The following is a 19,607-nucleotide window of genomic DNA, read 5'->3' on the forward strand; positions in this document are numbered from 1 at the left end:
AAAAAATTTATGAGATTATTTCCTGGAAAAAATCTCCAAATTTCTCCTCCGCTCTCAAGAAAATTAAAAATGGCATCTACTGCAGTGTGGTGAACACCTCCCCGTGATCGCAGGCAGAAGGCTCTTAAGAAACAATCATACTTACCTGGACGTTTCCCTTATCAACGACTTCCTAACCCCACTTCCAGCTCTTCTGTAAAAGGCCTTATTCCAATCTCAACTTCTCTACTCAACATAGGTACCTCACAATAATGCTATAGAAGCTGAGAAACTACCCCAATTTCTTACAGAGTTTCTCAATTTGTAGGATATTCCCTTCTTCCTGAGAATCTAGCTGCCCTAAGAGTTATTCTATACAAAATATTAATGAATAAAAGCAGAAATTTTCCTCTTCACAAATCCTGAAAAGTGATAGACTCCAGTGAAATTTTATCAGTAGCATGGAGCAAAGGAGCAATAGAATAGTAGAGAAGTGGCAGGACTTAAAACAACAGCACGTATAGGTTTGTATTTGTTTACTCATTGCAATAAGCTTTCAAACAGCAGCAGTGTCTGGTATTTGTATACAGGGTAATTGTTGAGCTGCACATCTACTGTTTCATCTGAAGTGCTTGCAGGACACCAGGTAAAATGTGACCCAATAGTTAACAAAGAAGTTAATCTACCCACGTTTGATGCAATTTCAATTATCTTTCATCTTGGGGAAGGTTTACTGTGCTTTTTTTTCCTCCTTCTTCTCTCTTTCAGACTATATATCTAACCAAAACATTTTGTACAGTAAGATACCCAAAGCGCCCTTCAATTCTAAACACTCCCATCCTCAAAAAACAAGTCTTCATTCTGCTACAAAAAGAAGTTGGAATAAAAGACAGGTTTTGTGATTCAAATCGCTTCAATAATATATTCTCAAAAAGGCATCTTTAGGCTTTTGCAGTTAGAGTAGTAAACAGGAATGCATCATGTGAGATGCTTTTAAAACGCTTACAGAATCTGATATCCCACACTAATTACAAAAAAAAAAAGAATCAGTAAATTAGTTCCAAATATACTACTTGGGCACAGAGAAAGATATTCTGCCTCTTGATTGCTCCAAGGACAAGAAGCATGGTGATATTATTTTAATTTAAGGCTAAAGTTTTTGCTTTAAATAGACTATTTCATATAAAAAAAAAAAGTAGGATTAATTATCCTTTAGTAGAACTCCACGACATCTGCTTAGCTATTTCCATTTTAACATGAAACCATGTGTTCCTACATCTTTCAATTTGACAAGATACTGACTTTTCTATTAAGATCAGCTTTAAAAAGGTTAGAGAGTTGGATTCAGTCTTCTCATTCCACATGCATGTTTCTGTGACAGAGTTTGTCTGCAAAGAACAGTAACTGGCCAAAACATAAATGTAATTGGCCATTAGATGTCCCTAACATTATATTTATGCTTTTCTTCCAGAAAGGCAGGTGGTAAAGATAAAAACAAGAGAGAAAAATATAATGCACAGGATGTGCTCAAAGAAAGAATTTCTACTGCTATCTACTCTCTGACCGAAAAAACTATTACAACAGGACAATACAATTCTCCTCCCAGATGAAACAGTGAATAATAAGGTTCTTTCTTCTTAGGTTGCAAATACCTTGACTCAGTACCTTTTCAAATTGCTAACACTTACAACTTCCTTGCCAACTCACTTTGGCATTGTGCTTGCACATATGTAAGCATTACAGGCTTAATTTCAGATGATAGATGCCAAAGTTGGAAACGCTAGTAATGCTCTTAAGTCAAGATTCCTTTCCAGCTCTCAAAGCAACAGAAGATATCAGAGAGAACTCAAATGAAGTAGCATGATCCAGCTTTGCGTAGGCTGCTTGAAACAGGAATCTGCCCATGTCCCAGTATGATCAAAAGGGTGCCTTTGAGGGATCCTCTATAATGAAAGATCTCATTCATTGGTAAAAGATGACTCCAGAAAACCTTTGGTATACAGCCTACTATGAAATCATGTACGCAGGCTTCAGGGGTGCAGAAGAGATTACTTCATCTAATTCAATTCATGTAGTAGTTCAGTAGAGGATACAAAGATCCAAAGTAAAACTTAAGGAAAAAAGGCATCCATGAGAACATCATGCGCTGCTGTTTTCCTCATGAAAATAGATAAGCAGCAGAACAGTTTCTGGGAGATCATCCTGAATTGTGCTGTTAGGAATAACTTGTTTGTAAGCTCCTTCCTTGCATCAAGGTCATACTATTTCCTTTTTCCAAGAAGGGCCCACCCTTTATTTTCACTTTTTATCTTTTTGCATATTTTTCTTTCCACGTAGACTTGCACTGAATTCTAAAGATTGGTCATGTTTGTGTTGTAGCTTTGAAAAATACCAGCCTGATTTCTATACAAATACAAACATCAGGCCGAAACCACTACATCACTCTGCACTTTGAAGAGATAAATGCTAATAAATGCTCCTTTGTTCTTCTAAGATTTAGAAGAGCAGAACAAATCTAGAACAGATCCTCCAAAAACACATGAAGCCCCTGTTAGGGGAATTCTGGGAGAGGTTTTTTGCTGCCTCAGCAATCATAATTGATTCCTGCTACAGAAAGGGATGTTAGACCAGCATAAGGAGCTGAACAGACACGGCTCTCCTCAATCTGTTGTTTACTGATCCACCTGAAGTGATGGGATCCTTCTTATTGGAAAAGGCAAAATTCTGGCTGAGATGACACAGGAACAACTTATGCAGATAATCTCCAGAAGATGAAGTCAGGAAAGGCCCTGATGTCCTCACTTGTGAGCATACAGAATGCAGTTACAATAAATGTTTCCATCTTCTCTGAGGGAAGAAAGGAATCTTTGCAGGATCTTTGCCTTTCCACAGTGACCTAATTGTTGATAGAGCCCAAGGTAACACTGGTTACCTATCAGGAAACACGGAATCCATACATTTGTTAAGTGGCACAGAGCAGAAGCAGCAATGCTTTTTTTGTTGTTGTTGTAACACTACAGCTTCAACAACTCCAAGATCTAAGTAAAAGAGCATGGAAGCAAAAAGCAAACTGCCTTATCTTACTCAAGATACTTGCATCTCAATCAACTACTTCTCAGTCCTGAAACAAGATGTATACAAGTCTTACATTTATTATCGTGCAAATGTTTTAAATTTGAAGTGGTGCTGGTCACATGGAATACTTGCAGCTGCAAAAACAGAGCCTTCTTGGTTGAGGAGTCATCATTGCTCTGTTGCTATTCATTGGCTTGGTCCTATCTCTAAAAACACGCAGGCTGCAAATCCACTGCAAGATCAATGCACCAACATCTGGCTGAACTGTTATACAAAATGAACATTACAACAACAAATTTTAGCAAAGCACCTTTCTCTGGCAAATAGCACCAACATGACACGGATACTGAAATGTCAGCTTTACATCTCTGGTGTTATCCGTTTAAATTTCAAGCACGACACTAAGGAAAGCAAAAAAGACTGGTTTCCCAAAGCTTTCTGCTGAATTTCAGTTTGGGAGAATGGGAGGGGGAAACTGAGGGGACAGAAAGGAAGATGTCACTGAAAATTACAATTGCATCAGGAAACATTGCTATCAAGCCTCAGGAAAGAGAGAAGTCAGCAAAAACAATTCATCGAAGTGTTGAATTAGAAACAAAATGATCATGCAACCCATCATTAAAAGCTAAACCTGCTGGCAACTGGAATTACAGGAATCTTGACTTGCAAAATTTTAGAGTTTCTTTTATAGTATTTGGCTTTCTTCCAGAAAGACTTTGTGTTTAACTTCTTTAACAGCATACCGCACACCACGAAGGGCCACAGTGCCGCCTAGGTTATCACCAAAGGGGTTCTGACCTATTTGAGATCCACACAGGTGACATTCACTGAAAGACCTTTCCTGTTTCCATTTTAAGAGCAGTAATAAGCTGTGGCTTCTCCAAATTCAGCATGACAGAACTCGAAAATTGCATACAGCTGTCAAAACACCACACATTTGAGAAATGCCCTCTGCATTTCTTCCAGCACATATAAGAGCAGGAAAATCTAATGATTGGTTCATTTCAGAAAAATAGTACTTGGTAAAAATCATTTCCTTTAACAAATGCATCAATTTTGCAAAATTAAAATGAGCATAATATAAATATTTCCATTAAAAAAAAATTCTTTACATTGCAAGAATAAGAAAGCTAACTATAGTGATACAAGTTACAGTAATCTAGGTACTACATAACTCCAATTTATTTGAAGAAATGATACAAAATATTTCTTAATATTATCTTTGTGTTTTCCTTTTCAGCACTAAAGACATGGCTTAGTTGATTTGTTTCAATTTAAATGCTACAAACTTATATAAATATGCTGCACAATTATTTTAGAGCATTCTTTTCCTTAGTTTTCAGTCTTGATGTAACTCCTGGGCTGGGTGAAAGACCAGCCAGAAAAGCATTCCTGTGAAACTGAAATACTACATGCAATCAATGTGAAGAGGAAAGATCCCAATACTGTTCAATAGCCACACCAGACTGAACACTGGTGCTGGTTTTGGACTGATTATTTGCTGGTTTGGGTTTTTACTTTTCCCCAAACTGAATTTCCAGGTGAAAATGGCTCAAAGCTTTTCCTGTACATTTTGACCCTTGCTCTTCTTCACAACTCTTCCCCAGTACAGATGGTCTCTGGAGAACTCCAAGACAGCAAAAATGAAATTCCTTTCACACAAGTATTTACTCAAATACATACAGAAATTTAATGGGTTAATGTTAGTAAATGGCAACATGGATGCACTGGAAAAAAATGAAAGCTAATTTTTTCATTTTTTTTTTTTTAAATATGAAGTCCTCAGTTTTAAGAAGTTCTACAATGAAAAGTGTTCAAAGAACCTACTGAATCCTTACTATGTTACTTTCCATATCAAATATTAATTGCTACATCTTTTTCTGTTAGGTGTTCCTAACTCTTGATCTTACGAATGCAGCACAATCTGATCTGCAGGCTTGATCTTCTCTTTTTTAGCAGCTATAAGAACTCTACAGCCAAAACTGGACTGAGTGTCCTACAAACACTCCTACTGCTGAGGCACAACCTGATGCCAAATGTTATTGTAAGCTGTGTTAGCTCTCCAGTACTGAGAAGCAGTGTGATGTAACTAAGGCTTATTTTTTGTCTAACACGACCTAGTGACAGTGGAGACAGACACCAATTTTGAGTCCTCACTTGCAAAGGATGCACAAGCATACCATAACACAGCCACAATGTGAAGTCTGGCCATTCAGGTCAAAATTCAACCAAAAATGTCCCATGGCAATTCTGACTTAGATTACAGCTACATTACTTTCTTTTTTGTTTTTTTTTTTTTTCCCCTAGCAAGTGCTAGTAGTACATGGAAAATGTGCTCTTGATTATCTTGTACTGCTACCACCACACAAAAACACACTTTCTAAAGGTTTGCTGACAATTACTTTCCTTACCAGACCAGTGCCCAAAATTCACCCATATCTTAATATTGAGTTAAAACTGTCTCATTCTCTCTAAACATGACTTGAAGTAAGACCACCACGTGCTTCATAATAAAACACTCATAGCTCAGCTGAAATAAAGGACACCTGAAGCATACTGTCTCTGCTTCAGTAGTTGTGTTTTCACTGATTTCCCCTGTCTTTTCCTCATGCAAGCACCTTCACACCTACCTGCTTTCATCAGCCACAACTCCCAGCTTTTGCACTAGACACCATTAACTTTGCCAGTGCTTCTTCACAGGCTTACCAGTGTGCAATGTCTGACTGTCATTCTGTATCTGTTGAAATATTAGCACTTGTTTTAGGTTGCGTGAAAGAAAGAAAAACAGTGTCAAGTCACGTATAAGGATAAAACAGAGATGAACACAAAGATCTGTTCCTAGGCCAGACTCACTGCTTTCACAGAATCATACAGAACATGGAAAACAAACACCAAACATCCATACCAAAACAGAAACTTACCCCACTGACTGACCCGGGCTGGAGATGTTTAACCACACCCCGAATCTCACAGGATCCTCCTTTCTTCATTTAAGACTTCATTGACAAAAAAATACAATCCGGGACAGATAAAAAGAGCTTCCCACAAACTCAAGCAAATACGTAGAGACTATCAGCTGTTTTGATAATAAAACATCATTTCAATTGTTACCAAACACCTCTGTGAGTAGGACATACAACGTGCAAAGCTAATTTTGAAAGTAAGTTTGACAACCACATACAGCAGAAATTCTTGACACGAGGTTCATTTTTAGCATAAAATTAGTTGTCTGATCACTTTTTTTTGTATACAAAAACATTAAAAAAAAAAAAGAAAATCTGTGTTTCTCCAAACTAGCTGTTAAGTTTAATAAAATGCTTCTGTCTCTAAGTTTCTAAGGTCAGTCCTCCTATAAAAGACCAGTAAGATTCCCTTCCTTCCATCACGTTTTCTTTTTAAGGCAAGATTCTAAAATTAGTCTGTACCAGGATAGAAAAAGGTCTGCACTGAAGATATTAGATTTTAGCTGTATGGTATATATGAACAGAGTAGTTTATTTTCAGCTGAAGGGCTTCCCAGCTACCAAGTAAAAGCCAAAATCTCAAGTATTGCATGATGCAATTATTCCTACATAAAAGAAAGTTTGTATCAGATCTAATCCTACAGGCTCTTAAAGTGTTACTTAAATAGAACTCTATCTTCTAGTTTGCCAAAAATGCAAAAAGGAAAGCACAGTGCACGTGACAAAGCTCGACACAGCCAGCTTAAAGGAAACTGCACTCTGCTTGTCTGAGCTCCAGTCTTCCTCCACCCCCCAAAGTCATCAGGGAATTGCCTTCTACCAGTCAAATTTTTGCACTCTATTTCCTAAAACACAGCATGCACATGTATTCCAGCAGTCTGCAGGACAGAAGACTCATACACAGCACCCAATAAAAAGCCTTTTAAATGGTACTTGCATAGGCAACTGTGTATAATTTTGTTGAAGAGGAGCTGTAGGAAGTATTTTGGTGAGAACTAAGTGGCAAGTTACAATACAGCATTAAAACAGCCTTTATGACATGAACTGAATGTAGCTTTCAGAAATACAGGCATACTGAAGCCTGCGCTGAGCAGAAGTCTGGTTTTCAAGCAACGTATCTTAATATTATGACTCAACATTTTGATTCAGTTTTTCCCCTCTTCTTGTACATTGAAAATATGTAGACTGAGAAGAAGGGTGTGTTAGCAAAAACAAAAGCACTAACAAAATATTGATAGTCTCTCACCACCACGAGCAAGTAAGAATTTGTTTTCATACTTTCTACAGATTGTTACAAAAAAAAAACATGCAGTGAAGCATATTCTGAATTCAACAAACCAAGGAGGAGGATGGCTCCTATCTCTGAAGTGGAGGAAAAGGACTGGGGAAGGAAGAAAGTGGAGGAAGGTGGAGGGAGCAATACTCCACCACTGCAAAAGCAGCAGTCCACCACCCCTCCAGCAGCATGCATGCTAGCAGAGTGTTGCATTGTCAAAGAGCAAGCAATTTAAACACAACAACCCTGCCCTCTATGGAAAGGAATCATTAAATGGGGTGCATAGATTTCTGAGCTCTACAAAGAGCTGCTTTAGCTTTCATAATATCAATTAAAGCCAAAGAATTACATCAACATATAACGAATCTAGCTGCAATTTCATGGGCAGTAGAAAGTTGTACTGATAAAGTATGAGCATTTTAAAAGGAAGGTCAAGAGAGAGAATCAATGTTAAAATTCCCACTACAGACAACTGTTCCATGCCTTCTTCCCCCACCCATTCCCCAGCATGCATTGATGCAATGCATATTCCTTCCCTGTTCTTTCTCACCTAAGATCTACCACAGCAAATGGCTATTTGAGCAGTGTCCTACATATTAATGTAAAACACAATTAAGCCTATTTAGCAGCCAACAATCAGAGACACCAGTGAAATCTGACTCCCCTTCTTTCTATCTATTGTAAACTAAATTGAAACTATTATTAATTCAGAGCATAAATGTGAAAACTCATAGAACGACTTGGGTTGGAATGGACCCCAAGGATCATCAACTTCCAAGCCCCATGCCACACACAGGGCTAAACAGTGTGAGGTAAGAGACACGACACCATGGACATGGATTTACTCATACTGACATCCAGCCATCCCCACACAGAGGAGCCACAAAGCACACAATTCAATGGGAAGAAACTCAGTTACTGGGAGGAAAACGAATTCCAACAAGCTTGACAGCCCACTTCAGAACTGCAGTTAATTTTAAATATCACAGAATCATAGAATGGTTTGGGTTGGAAGGGACCCTTAAGACCATCTAATTCCAACCTTCTGCTATAGGCAGGGACACCTCCCTCTAAATACATAAATAAACGATCTTAAGAAGAGTGGGCTCAAAGCTTTTGTAGCTATAAACCCTTCTACAGGCTTTATTAGGATTACTCATTTTATTTAACCAGGGACTAAACATTACCAGGAGTTTAGTTCACACACACAGTTCAAAACACGACGAACTTGCAAATTACCAGCTACCACAGTTGCATGGTTTCAAGCAATAAACCATTCCAGACTCCACAAGATTATCACTGGTGTTGCTCTACCATAATCTCAACAGGGTCACAAAAGAAAGAAACTACTTCTGCTGCATCTTTGCAACAGAACAGCTACTTTTGAATCCAGGGTTCAATTTACATCCAGTTGGGAAGCCCCAAAGAGAAGGGGAGCTGCATGAAGCATGAGAGCAGAGCAGACAAGCAGGTCTCTGCTGCAGCAAAGGAGGGCAAGGAGCAGGGCAGCACTCCTCCTGCGTGACAGCACGCAGCAGCTGGGCAATGTGCCCCGAGCTGAGAGCAGCACAGCCTGCCTGCATTGGGCAGCTGTGAGCCAAGAGGCACACAGAGCCAAGAGGGAAACCGCAGCGGAGAAGGAAGGGGAAAGGGATGCAAGGGAAACTATGGGGGGCAAAGGGAAGGGAAAAGCAGACACACAGAAGTTGAATCCTTTTGTCTGGGTTCCTACATCCTGTGCTCCCCCTGCAGCAGAGCCACCAGATGAACCTTATTGAGCTAGAGCCACAAGAGCAGCAGTGCCGTCTCCATTTGTTAAGCCACTTGGAGGACTGGAGCCTGAGTTACAGGTCTGGTACTCAGGCCTGAGCACAAACCTGAGCGTTGCATCACCCTTACTATTTTTAAGCACAATTCAGCTTTTCTTTCAAGCCTACTTTTGGGGGAGGGAGGATGTTTTCTCTTTTTAAGTAACACTGCTCAAGCGCAGTTTGTTCGACTCATTTGCCAAATAGTTTTGAGACAAATTTCATGTAGCAATGCCAATTGCTGGAATCACTTATTAAAAGCAGTGATTATTATACTTGACAAGAGAGATACTAATATTAACTTTACATATTCCTTAAGAGGATACATTTAAGAAAACTTTTTTTGTTACTACTCCCATTTTACTTCTTCAGGCTGCATGAACAACATTATGGAAAGTCATGCATCATGTTACAAAAAACATAAAAAGCATCATAGCAACCAAACCCTGATGCTTTCCAACACAGAATAACACACTCAACAAATAAAAAGCATGGCTATTTACAACAGAAGCAGTGAAAAAAGAAAATCATTAACAAGAATTAAAACATATCACATTAGTGGGATTGCCAGAGAACTTCCATGCTACTTTAACAGCATGTGCTGGGAGAGAAGGCCACTAACATCTGAATTTAAGTACCTAAATTTTCATGAATCCCCTCACCTTCAATCAGCCAAAGCACAGACAAATACTTCGAAAGCATCCTCCAACTGTAAATGATTTTGAGTGCCCAGTTTGAAGTATCCTTGGCTCAGTTTCAGAAGCATTCCTCCTTTGAGACCACCAATAGAAATGCACTTTAGAAAAATATGAAGTGAGAACTGTTCTGCGCTAGAATTACTACTACTTAGAGACAGCATGAAAAACAATTAGCTAAAAACAAAGAAGGTTTTATGAGAACATGAAGCTGTGATAAAATTGGAATGCAACAAATGAGTCAAAAGTACAAATGAGAACTACACTGAAGAAATGTTTCTTGCCAATCTTTCGGTCAAGGGGAACAAGTGCCCCTCACTATTACCTTATGTTTATGTACCTAACACAAATCAAAGCTCAAAATATTTCTACAGAAGCAAAATCCCATTTATACTAATATTTATGAAAGCTTTCCACAGCTTTCTAAGCAGTGTACCAAAAAGGGGCCCTCCTTTGGTTTTCAGACAGTTTGGTTTGCTGGGTAATGCAACTGCTACTATCCCTGGTTTGTTTTTCAAGCTGACTTTATCCTGAGACTCACTCTCACCTTGTTACACACAAGAGACATTTAAGTATAAGAAATTTCTCAATCATAACATCAATGTATCTTAAAGGAAGTATCATGGGAGAAAACCAGATTTATCATTTATGAAACTCCTGCTGTCATGGTGATATTAGAAGATACAAAATACAGAATCTGGCAAGAGTTACAGATATCTGCTCTCCCTCGTTTATTTTAATATTCAGCATTCTAGCATTTTCAAAAAGCTTCACAGAAGTCCATGAAAAGGTAATCATCAGGCTTTATGCAGAATGTATGAAGAGAGCAAGCAGTTGCCAACCCTTCCACCTTTGTTGTGCCTTGAGTTGTCTGCCAAAGTCATTTAGCAATTTCATAAGCAGGCAATAAAATAGTTTGAATAAATCCAAACAAGGATTCAATAGCATATCTCATTTTCTTGGCTCCAATACACCCAGCTCTGGTCTGTTCACTGGACAAAGTCAAACCACAAAAAAAAAATCCTCACAAATTCTGAATTACTACTGTAACTGAAGTTTGAGCATGTCATTTTCACACTAGCACCCAGCTGCACTACATGCTCTACAAATTCAGAAGATGCAAACTGAGAAAAGGAAAGTGGTAAACTTTCCAATGCTAAAATATCTCAAGCTTGAAACATGTGTTAGATGAAGTCATCGGTCACCTAGGACTTTACTTAGGTGCATACGGCAAGTCCAATGAGTACATCTCACTGTTCCTGTAACTCATGTACATACACCCAGCTGCAGGTTCCTCTGCAAGGAATTTGCTAGTTGCATAGGTTGACAGCTGCCTAGAAACATGCACAGAAACTTGCAGGCTGCAGCCTGAACCAACAGGATAACAGCATGCCACACAAGAAAAAAGCTGGCACACAGACAAAGCCTGGACAACTGGTTCTCTTTTGATAATTCTGTCAAATTTTACTTCAGGCTTCCGCCCTCTGTAAGTACCAGTGAAAGAGAGTTTAGAATGCAAGAAAGTAAATTCAAGACTATCCGTCCCCAAAGATGCCTCCCAAAAAGTCAGCATAAAAACATTAAAGCCCTTCAATCCCAAGGAGCTGAGCTGAAGGCAGCTTTGTTGATCATGCTGTAGATTCCAAGACTTAAGGAGCCAGGAAGGGGAACATGATATGGCTCTAAGGACCAAAGGCTCCAACAAGAAAGAGAATGTTATGGACAGCAGACAAAATGGTTGGGTTCCTTATGGCCCTTCAGGAAAGTTTGGTTTACTGAATATTAGATACTCTCCCTTGCTCAAACTAAGAGCTGTGAACCAAATTCATTCAAAATTGTCATCTGCACACCAAGTCAAGTCATTTAAGACTTTTAGTTTCAATATGAGGGAGAAAGAATGGCATCTCTGTTTCACAGAATCATTAAGGTTCAGTAAGACCACTAAGATCACCTAGTCCAGCAGTTACCCCATCCCCACCATGCTCACTAACCACATGCCTCATGCCACAGCTACACCTCCAGGGATGGTGATTCTACCACCTGCCCGGGCAGCCTGTGCCAAAGCTTTATTGCTTTCTGAGAAGAATTTTCTCCAAATATCCAACCTGAAGATATCCCACCGTACTGATCCCTAAGACTGAGAAACAAGTATGGCAAGGAGCTAACCTAGCCCCTACCTTCCTCTCCTCCTGCCCATTAAAGATGTGTAACAACAGTAATTCATTAACAGAAGCAAAAACTGCAGGTAGGAGATGCATATCTCAATCTTTGGAAAATGAGGCTTTTCCTTTACAGGGATGAGCACGCATTCAGTGAAGTACAGTGTGTCACAAGGTCAACTGTATAAGTAACTATATTTAACATATCTTTCTGACACCTGATTATCAAATCGGTAAACTTTCTTGTTTATACAAGTGTCACAATTTGGTATTTCCCAATTTAGGCGAAGCCTCTTTCTATTTGCTGAGAACCTCTTCCAGGCAACATGTCAGATCTTAACTGATGGGAAAAGCTATTATTGATTCATAACTCAAAAATCTATATCCAGCAAGTCCAAGGCTTCACACAAAGAGCTGCATCTTAAAGCTTTTATTCTAGGAATGTAAAATTCATAGTGAAGACTACAAATCCTCCTCTAGTTTTAAATTGCTAACTGCCTGTTTTGAAGAAAGCCAAAGAGACAGCTATAGAAAATGTTTGAATCATTTATCCATCTGTATAGCTTAACTCAGGAAGCATCAAAATACACAATAAAAGTGAACAGAAACAGAAGTTCTCAAGAGCCAGTTCCAGAAAGAGCAAAAGATAGCAAGTAATATTCAGAGACTTCGGCTGAATATCAGCAGGATGGCTTCAGGACTCACTGTTTTTGGAAAAAGAGCATGCCAAGAACACTAAATAAACTAAAAGAGAAAAGAAAGCAAATAACATAATCCCTGTTGAAGTATGAGTATTAACAGTATCTCATACTGAAGTGTTGTGTTTTTAATTATTATTAATTAAAGTCCATAAGCAGAATTAAAAGGATTATCAAAAGCAGATGACTAAATTGCTCGTCCCTGCTTCTTAAATAAATGCTTACAGGTACTTGGGACCCTTTGAAGAGGTTGAAATTAACACGCACATTTCATATTCCATTTTTATACCGCTATAAAATAATGCTTTAAACATCAAAGATCTGGAGACAATACCATGAAGTCTGTTTTAGCTTTTATAAAGCTAATAGTCTTAGTAATGATAGAGAAAACAAATACTGCAAACATGGAAGAGATGTAACACAACCAACAAATCACTCCACTGACTTCATGAGAAACTCAATCGGTACAATCGTTATTTAAGCTAAAGCCACATCATTAAAAAACTTTAGGATATACAGTTTGTTTTAAAAATGAAATGCTACCTAAGTAGAGTGAACAGTAATGAGAAACTACTCAAAATAATGGTGAAAATTGTGAAAAATGAGGAGCCTCTAAAGAGAGGCATTCAACTTCTTGTTCCTAGAGTTGATTGGTACAAAAGATAAACACATAAGGTTCAAAGAACAAATATAATCAGCTCAGTGTCAAATTATGGCAATTCACATTTTTCTCAACCTTTCTGCTAACGTTCCCCTAGATAAAAGCAGAAATAGGCAGCTGCGGTACAAAAGCTTCATGAGTTTTCAGACAGCTATGAACAAATTCCAGTTGAAAATTCTTCCCTGGCTACGTCACTCTTCCTTATCCTCCAGAGAAAAATGGGTCCAATATATCTAGAAACAATAAGCATGTGCCAGGGCCTTTGAAATTAACCCTGCATCGACACAGCACAGAAATAACCATCGCATCATATCCGAAATATGTTAGCAACCCTTTTCCTACACAGATGCAGGATTGCAAGAATGATCAAGTATCGATTAAAAAGTTGAGCAACAGGTTTGTTTGTTGATCTCTTTCCAAAGCAAACGTCCAAAACCTCAGCTGCTAGGATTTTAATTTAGTTTTTTTTTTTCTTTTTTACATAGTTAATTATTTGAACTGATTATATTAACCTTAAAAGGACACAAACTGCTAGTACAAAGATTTTAACAACTTGTTTTGATGTTGGAACATGATGTAGGGCTCTTTTGTGCAGCAACTGAAAAGCTTAGATAATATGGGAGGTCAGATGATCCAAACACAACTGGAAAATGTAGCACACAACAACCTGATTCAGGTTCAACAGTCTTTAGAACAGTTCACGTTTCCCATATAAGTTTCAAACAATGGAAAAAATATTTGCATTTCAGTCTCATTTCAACAAATATAGAATTACAGAATCATTAAGATTAATTAAGACCACTAAAATCATCAAGTCAAGCCACTGACCCGTCACACCATCCCCACTAAACCCCATCCCTCAGTGCCACATCTACACCGCACAGTAGATGTCAGCTACCTCCAGGGATGGTGACAGCAGCATGTTCCAAAGCATTACCACTCTTTCTGAGAAGAAATTCTTCCTAATACCCAACCTGAACCTCGCCTGGCTCCACCTACAGCCATTACGTCCATTCCACATATAAAGTTTTTAGAAGTATCTAAGCCATACCAACTAACCAAACCAAAATGTTTAAAGACTCAGTGATTCTCTCTATCATTTTCTTCCATTAGGCTCGAGCTCATGATTACAAGATTAGGATCGTTCTCAAATGCAAACAGATGTGACAGTTCTTTTTCAATGGCAAAAGAGAGTCACCACTTTTTTTTTTTTATGACTTAAACTAAGTATGTCAGGAGTACCTTGCCTCATGCAGCAGGAATAACATTCTATTCATCTCCACAACCATCCTGCATACTTCAAGCAATCACATCTGATGAAATCGTAACTGATTGGGTAATAGGAGTTTCTGCAAAAGCCACCTATTAACATTATTGGCACTGCATTAATTAGGCTAATTAGATGTATAAACTTATCCGTCCCAGCAGACAACGACCTACAGAATTACTTGGTTAAAGGAAGAAAGAACTCATTCTGTGCTGTAAAACACATCAGAGCAGTTCAGCCCATTTTTACTCTGGAACTATTCACTTAACACAGGAATATCCTGTTGTACACAAGAAGCAGACCATGTACATACAATCCTTACATGTACATCTTAAAAATGTTTCCAATCATAAATATTAAAGATTGAAGCCTGTAACATCAGGAAAAAAGCCTGCAGTCAATGCTGCATGGAAAATGATTCTTGAAAAGGAGCTTGTCAATCTAATTTGATAGATTGAAATTTGTGAGCTCGAAACACACTGCATAGAGATCACAGTTTAAAGGGTTAAAAATGAAGCTTACTCCTACAAAGTAATATTTGGACAAAGATGATATATTTACAGCCAATGGACATGCCTGATCTTCCAGCCCTCCCCTCCTTACCCACCAACATTCCTCACCAGAAAATTTATTTTCTAAGAACATACCAGATCATCAACATCCCTTCCTCATCCTTTATTTTGGCTATTTAATCATCCTCAGGAAGGCAGCTTTCCCCTTTGGTCAAACGCTTTTACTTCTGATCTTCAAAGGCCCTGTCTTGCATTGCTCAGCAACATTAAATAAAATTGCTGTCTTTTCTATGGCACAGATCAGGTCATCAAAATACTGATTAATGAAGTCACCAACATCTTCAGACTCCTTCTCCCAGGATGTTTTACAGAGATAAGTAAAGACAAAGAGGGTCAGGTACAGTTCCTTAGAGCAAGCCACCAAAAGTTCATACAGTTGGTCACATCCCTCTCCCAATCCTTTGGGCATATTTTATCTTGCACAATGTATTATGTTCACATCTGTCCCTCTTCCTGTAGTTGCTAAGAAGATATTGTATGTGGATATGTGGAAAGCACTGACATAAGAATTATGATTAGATCAACAGGCTTCTAAAATCTCTGAATTTATGATTTATTTTACTGTTAACTTGCAAAGTAACTGCGTTATTTTTGCACATCCAACATCACACTGAAGTGGAATCAAGCACTTTTTTCAAACACCAAACACAGCCCCTGGAGTAAGTTTGCAAAATTCTTCTGCTTCTGAAGTAGGATTCCTCTGCTAGTGGGACAGGTGTTGTAATCAAATACCACACAGATAAGCAGCTGGTAGCCATGTGAAGATACAAAGAGGGACTGGTAGGGTAGTTGGGATCTGCCTTCACCCAGGCTTTAACTCAAGTCCTCCCCACAGTGATACTCCTTTATGGAGCATACCCAGGTCTTGCCTAAACAAGTTCATTAAGCAGAACATTAACTTGCACAGAATGACTGGACAAGATATATAAATCTACTTTGTGTAAATACTCTGCTGTTGAATGGAGCAAATGCAATGAAAAGAAAGTTATTGTCAATATATCAGAAACTAGGTGCTCTAAATAAAATCATAAAAAGCTTAAGTCGATTACTTGTCTCCTCTAGGATTTAGCAACCTCTGACATTGCACTGATCCACAGAGCACCTGACACACCAGCTATCCTGGAAATCTAGAAGTCCTGAAAAACATGTTTGAGAAGTTACTCGTAAAGTCAATTTCTTTCCCGGTGGTACTTGGACGTTCTCATTATGCCTTATTCTACACGTCTTTCTTTCTGAAACAGTAATAAATGCATCTGAAAAATAAAAACTGTGATGAGGAAACACTTTGAATAAATTCTGCCAGATCTCAGCATCCTTGTAGTGTCCCCAAAGTAACTATTAGCACCCCATTTCCCACAGCAAGCAGACAGTCATGAACCAAATGGAGACAGCCTGTTTTCTTTCTCACTCTGAAGACAGTTCACAGCAGCTTTGGTAACAGCACTTACCTGGCAGAATCAGGAAAGGAAGCATGGGAAGCATTTCATCTTCTATTCAGAGTCCTCTATGTGCAGCAGTAGAATTGAGAAACAGGCAATTTTACATGCTCACTAGCAGCCTATTTATGCATTAGCAACAGCTACCAGAGTTATTCGCAGAAGCTTGGAGAGGGGCTATCAACCAACAGAAGGCATCTTTCCCTCCTATGGAACAGGAGCAAGGAAGGATGTGGAAGGACTTCCCTTCTCCTGATACACAGAAGGACAAACAGCACACTTCAATTCTATAATATAACCACTAAATATACTTCCAAGATGATGGAATTCGCCTAGAAATGCCTATAGCATATCCTGATAAGACAACCAAGCGCTTGGAATATATGCAAGGAGGGAAAACAAAGAAACATTACAGCTGAACTTTACTTCTTTTGACCTTTCTTACAGGTGCAAGCATCACTTCACTCTGAACAACTCCAATATTCCTTTGCAGTTAGCTCCCTACAGACTCTACCTATCTATGGTTATTTTCATTTTGCCAATAAGAATGGTTGCTATAAAGTGCTTGTTCATAGGATTTTCAACTTAGCAGTATTTTTGTTAAGCACACGCATAATTTTAACATTTCTGAGAAATTACACATCACAAATTGTCTTCTGAAACTTAAAGCATTTTTCTTCTTTTACAGGCTTCTTGGATGCTTGCCAATGGGGCTCTCAGGTCAGTGCTGTACCACACTAAGTGCTATTTTAAGCCATTGCTGTGCTGACCATTACATTTTTCAAGCACAAGAACAGCTTCCTGAAAAATAACCATTGTGAATGAGTGCTTTTTAATGAAACCGTAAATACCCTACTTCACGCTTACATGACATCTCAATTTCTGAGCTATGCTTCCCTGCTTCAAAGGTAGCAAAATCTCACAGCTTTCGCTACTCCATGCAGTCATCAACACATCCTTGCATCCCAGCTACCTCTTAGAAGCCACGGGATCAATCGTGATCATTCACTTTTCTGTAAGCAGTCACAGGTATGGCCTTCTTCAGCATCTCTTGACTCTATCAGTCTCCTCTTCTGCCCTCCTCATGCTTCAAACTATTCTCAATAAGAAGCTTCAATTAAAAAGCAAAGCACATGAAGGCATGAAGAAGTATCCTGTCTTCAGTAACCGACAGCACCAGATGCTTCCAACGCTGCTGCAGAAGGCAGCCATGGCTAACCTGGCTCAGATAAAGACATTTCCTTTCCCCGAATGAGCTACAAGTAGTCACAGGAGCATAAGCCCCAAGTCATACACCTTCCCATATGCTATTCACAGTTTTGCATACCTCCCTCTGCAACCATACATACATACACACATACATTCTCTAGCACTACTAGTTGCTGGGCCTGCACAGTATCTTGTGGCAATGAGTTCCACAGACAAAAAAAAAAAACCTATGGTCCTTTACTTCAGACATGAGCTTGGAATTAGCCAAGGTAATTTTACCTACATCCTCTCATTCCTGAATTATGTGACAGAACATAAGATCCAGATCTTGTTCTATACCAGTTTATTTGTAATTTAAAGTACAAAAGAAGTATGTTATGACAGCTTGAGGTTCCTTCAGAGTTACCACCTCAATCAGAAGTCTGACACAAGTTTACTATTCAGCTTTAGAATTTACATTTCTTGCATTAGGTTTTACTTTATGTTACTTTGAATTCTTTTTAATCCCAGTAGATCACACTCAGTCATTAAAACAAAATACAACACTGAGTGAATTCTGCAGTGTTCTAGTAAAGTCTACAGCAACTCTCCAGCTCTCTGCTTTTGAGTTAGGAGCAAGCAAGCCTACCAAACAAGGACAAGACAAAGAATTTCTGATTAAGTAAAAGTGACTCTAGGAAAACAAAGATGGGAGAACAATACAAAAGGAAGCCTTCCCTGTCTGAAAAGACAAGCTAACTGACACAAACATATCATTTTGTTAATCACAAACATTATCCTTTCTCTTACCTCTTTTCATTGCTTCTGCTGTAAAGACCATCAGAGAGCCTAGTTTTCCTGAACCAAAGTATTCATTATTCTTCTTCGAGAGTTCCCAAGCAAAGAACAAGAGATGCTGAACCAAATCCCAACAGAAAAAAGCACACAGTGCTGATGTACTGCAAGACACTATTCCAGGCTTAAAAACAGGATGGTGAGGACTTTATTTTTCTTAATGAGTTCCCACAAGCAGCATAATCCAGCTCTACAAAGTGTTATGTTTTGTCAGCGTTAGAAGGGAAGGGGCAGAAGGAAGGCTGCATGCCAGTATTCAGTATGTATTCAGAGCAATACATTGGAGCTACCACAGCTTCTTTATATATGAAGAAACACAAACTAGGAAGTCCAGAGCAGGGCTACTAAGATTATCAGAGGGCTGGAGCACCTCTCCTACGAAAAAAGGTTGAGGGAGCTGGGCTTGTTTAGCTTGGAAAAGAGAAGACTCCAGGGAGACCTCACTGTGGCCTTCCAGTACTCGATGGGAGTGTATAAACAGGAGGGGCAACAGCTGTTTACAAGGGTGGATAATGATAGGACAAGGGGGAATGGTTTGAAACTGAGACAGGGGAGGTTTAGGTTAGATATCAGGAGGAAGTTTTTCACACAGAGGGTGGTGACGCACTGGAACAGGTTGCCCAAGGAGGTTGTGGATGCCCCATCCCTGGAGGCATTCCAGGCCAGGCTGGATGTGGCTCTGGGCAGCCTGGTCTGGCAGTTGGTGACCCTGCACACAGCAGGGGGGTTGAAAGGAGATGATCACTGTGGTCCTTTTCAACCCAGGCCATTCTACGACTGTATGAAGTCTTAAAATGCAAGTTGCATGCACACTACATATGTTAATCCACTATATCTCCCAATTAGTGCTGACAACTGTCTCCATCAGTTACAATTTGTGAAAGTCACAAGCAATAAAAACAGTAACTCCCAAAACATTCATGGTACCCTCACAGCATTATGTCATACCAGCAGACTGACCAAAACCCACTCTGGC

General features: G+C 39.0%; 1 protein-coding gene across 7 annotated transcripts in view; it reads right to left on the reverse strand.

Annotated features, from left to right (window-relative positions):
- Positions 1–19,607, reverse strand: part of TSC22D1 (TSC22 domain family member 1) — a 119,504-nt gene that overhangs the window by 84,844 nt on the left and 15,053 nt on the right. The window lies entirely within an intron of this gene.

The sequence above is a fragment of the Phasianus colchicus genome, chromosome 1, assembly GCF_987193195.1.
Source record: "Phasianus colchicus chromosome 1, bPhaCol1.hap1.1, whole genome shotgun sequence".
NCBI lineage: Eukaryota > Metazoa > Chordata > Aves > Galliformes > Phasianidae > Phasianus > Phasianus colchicus.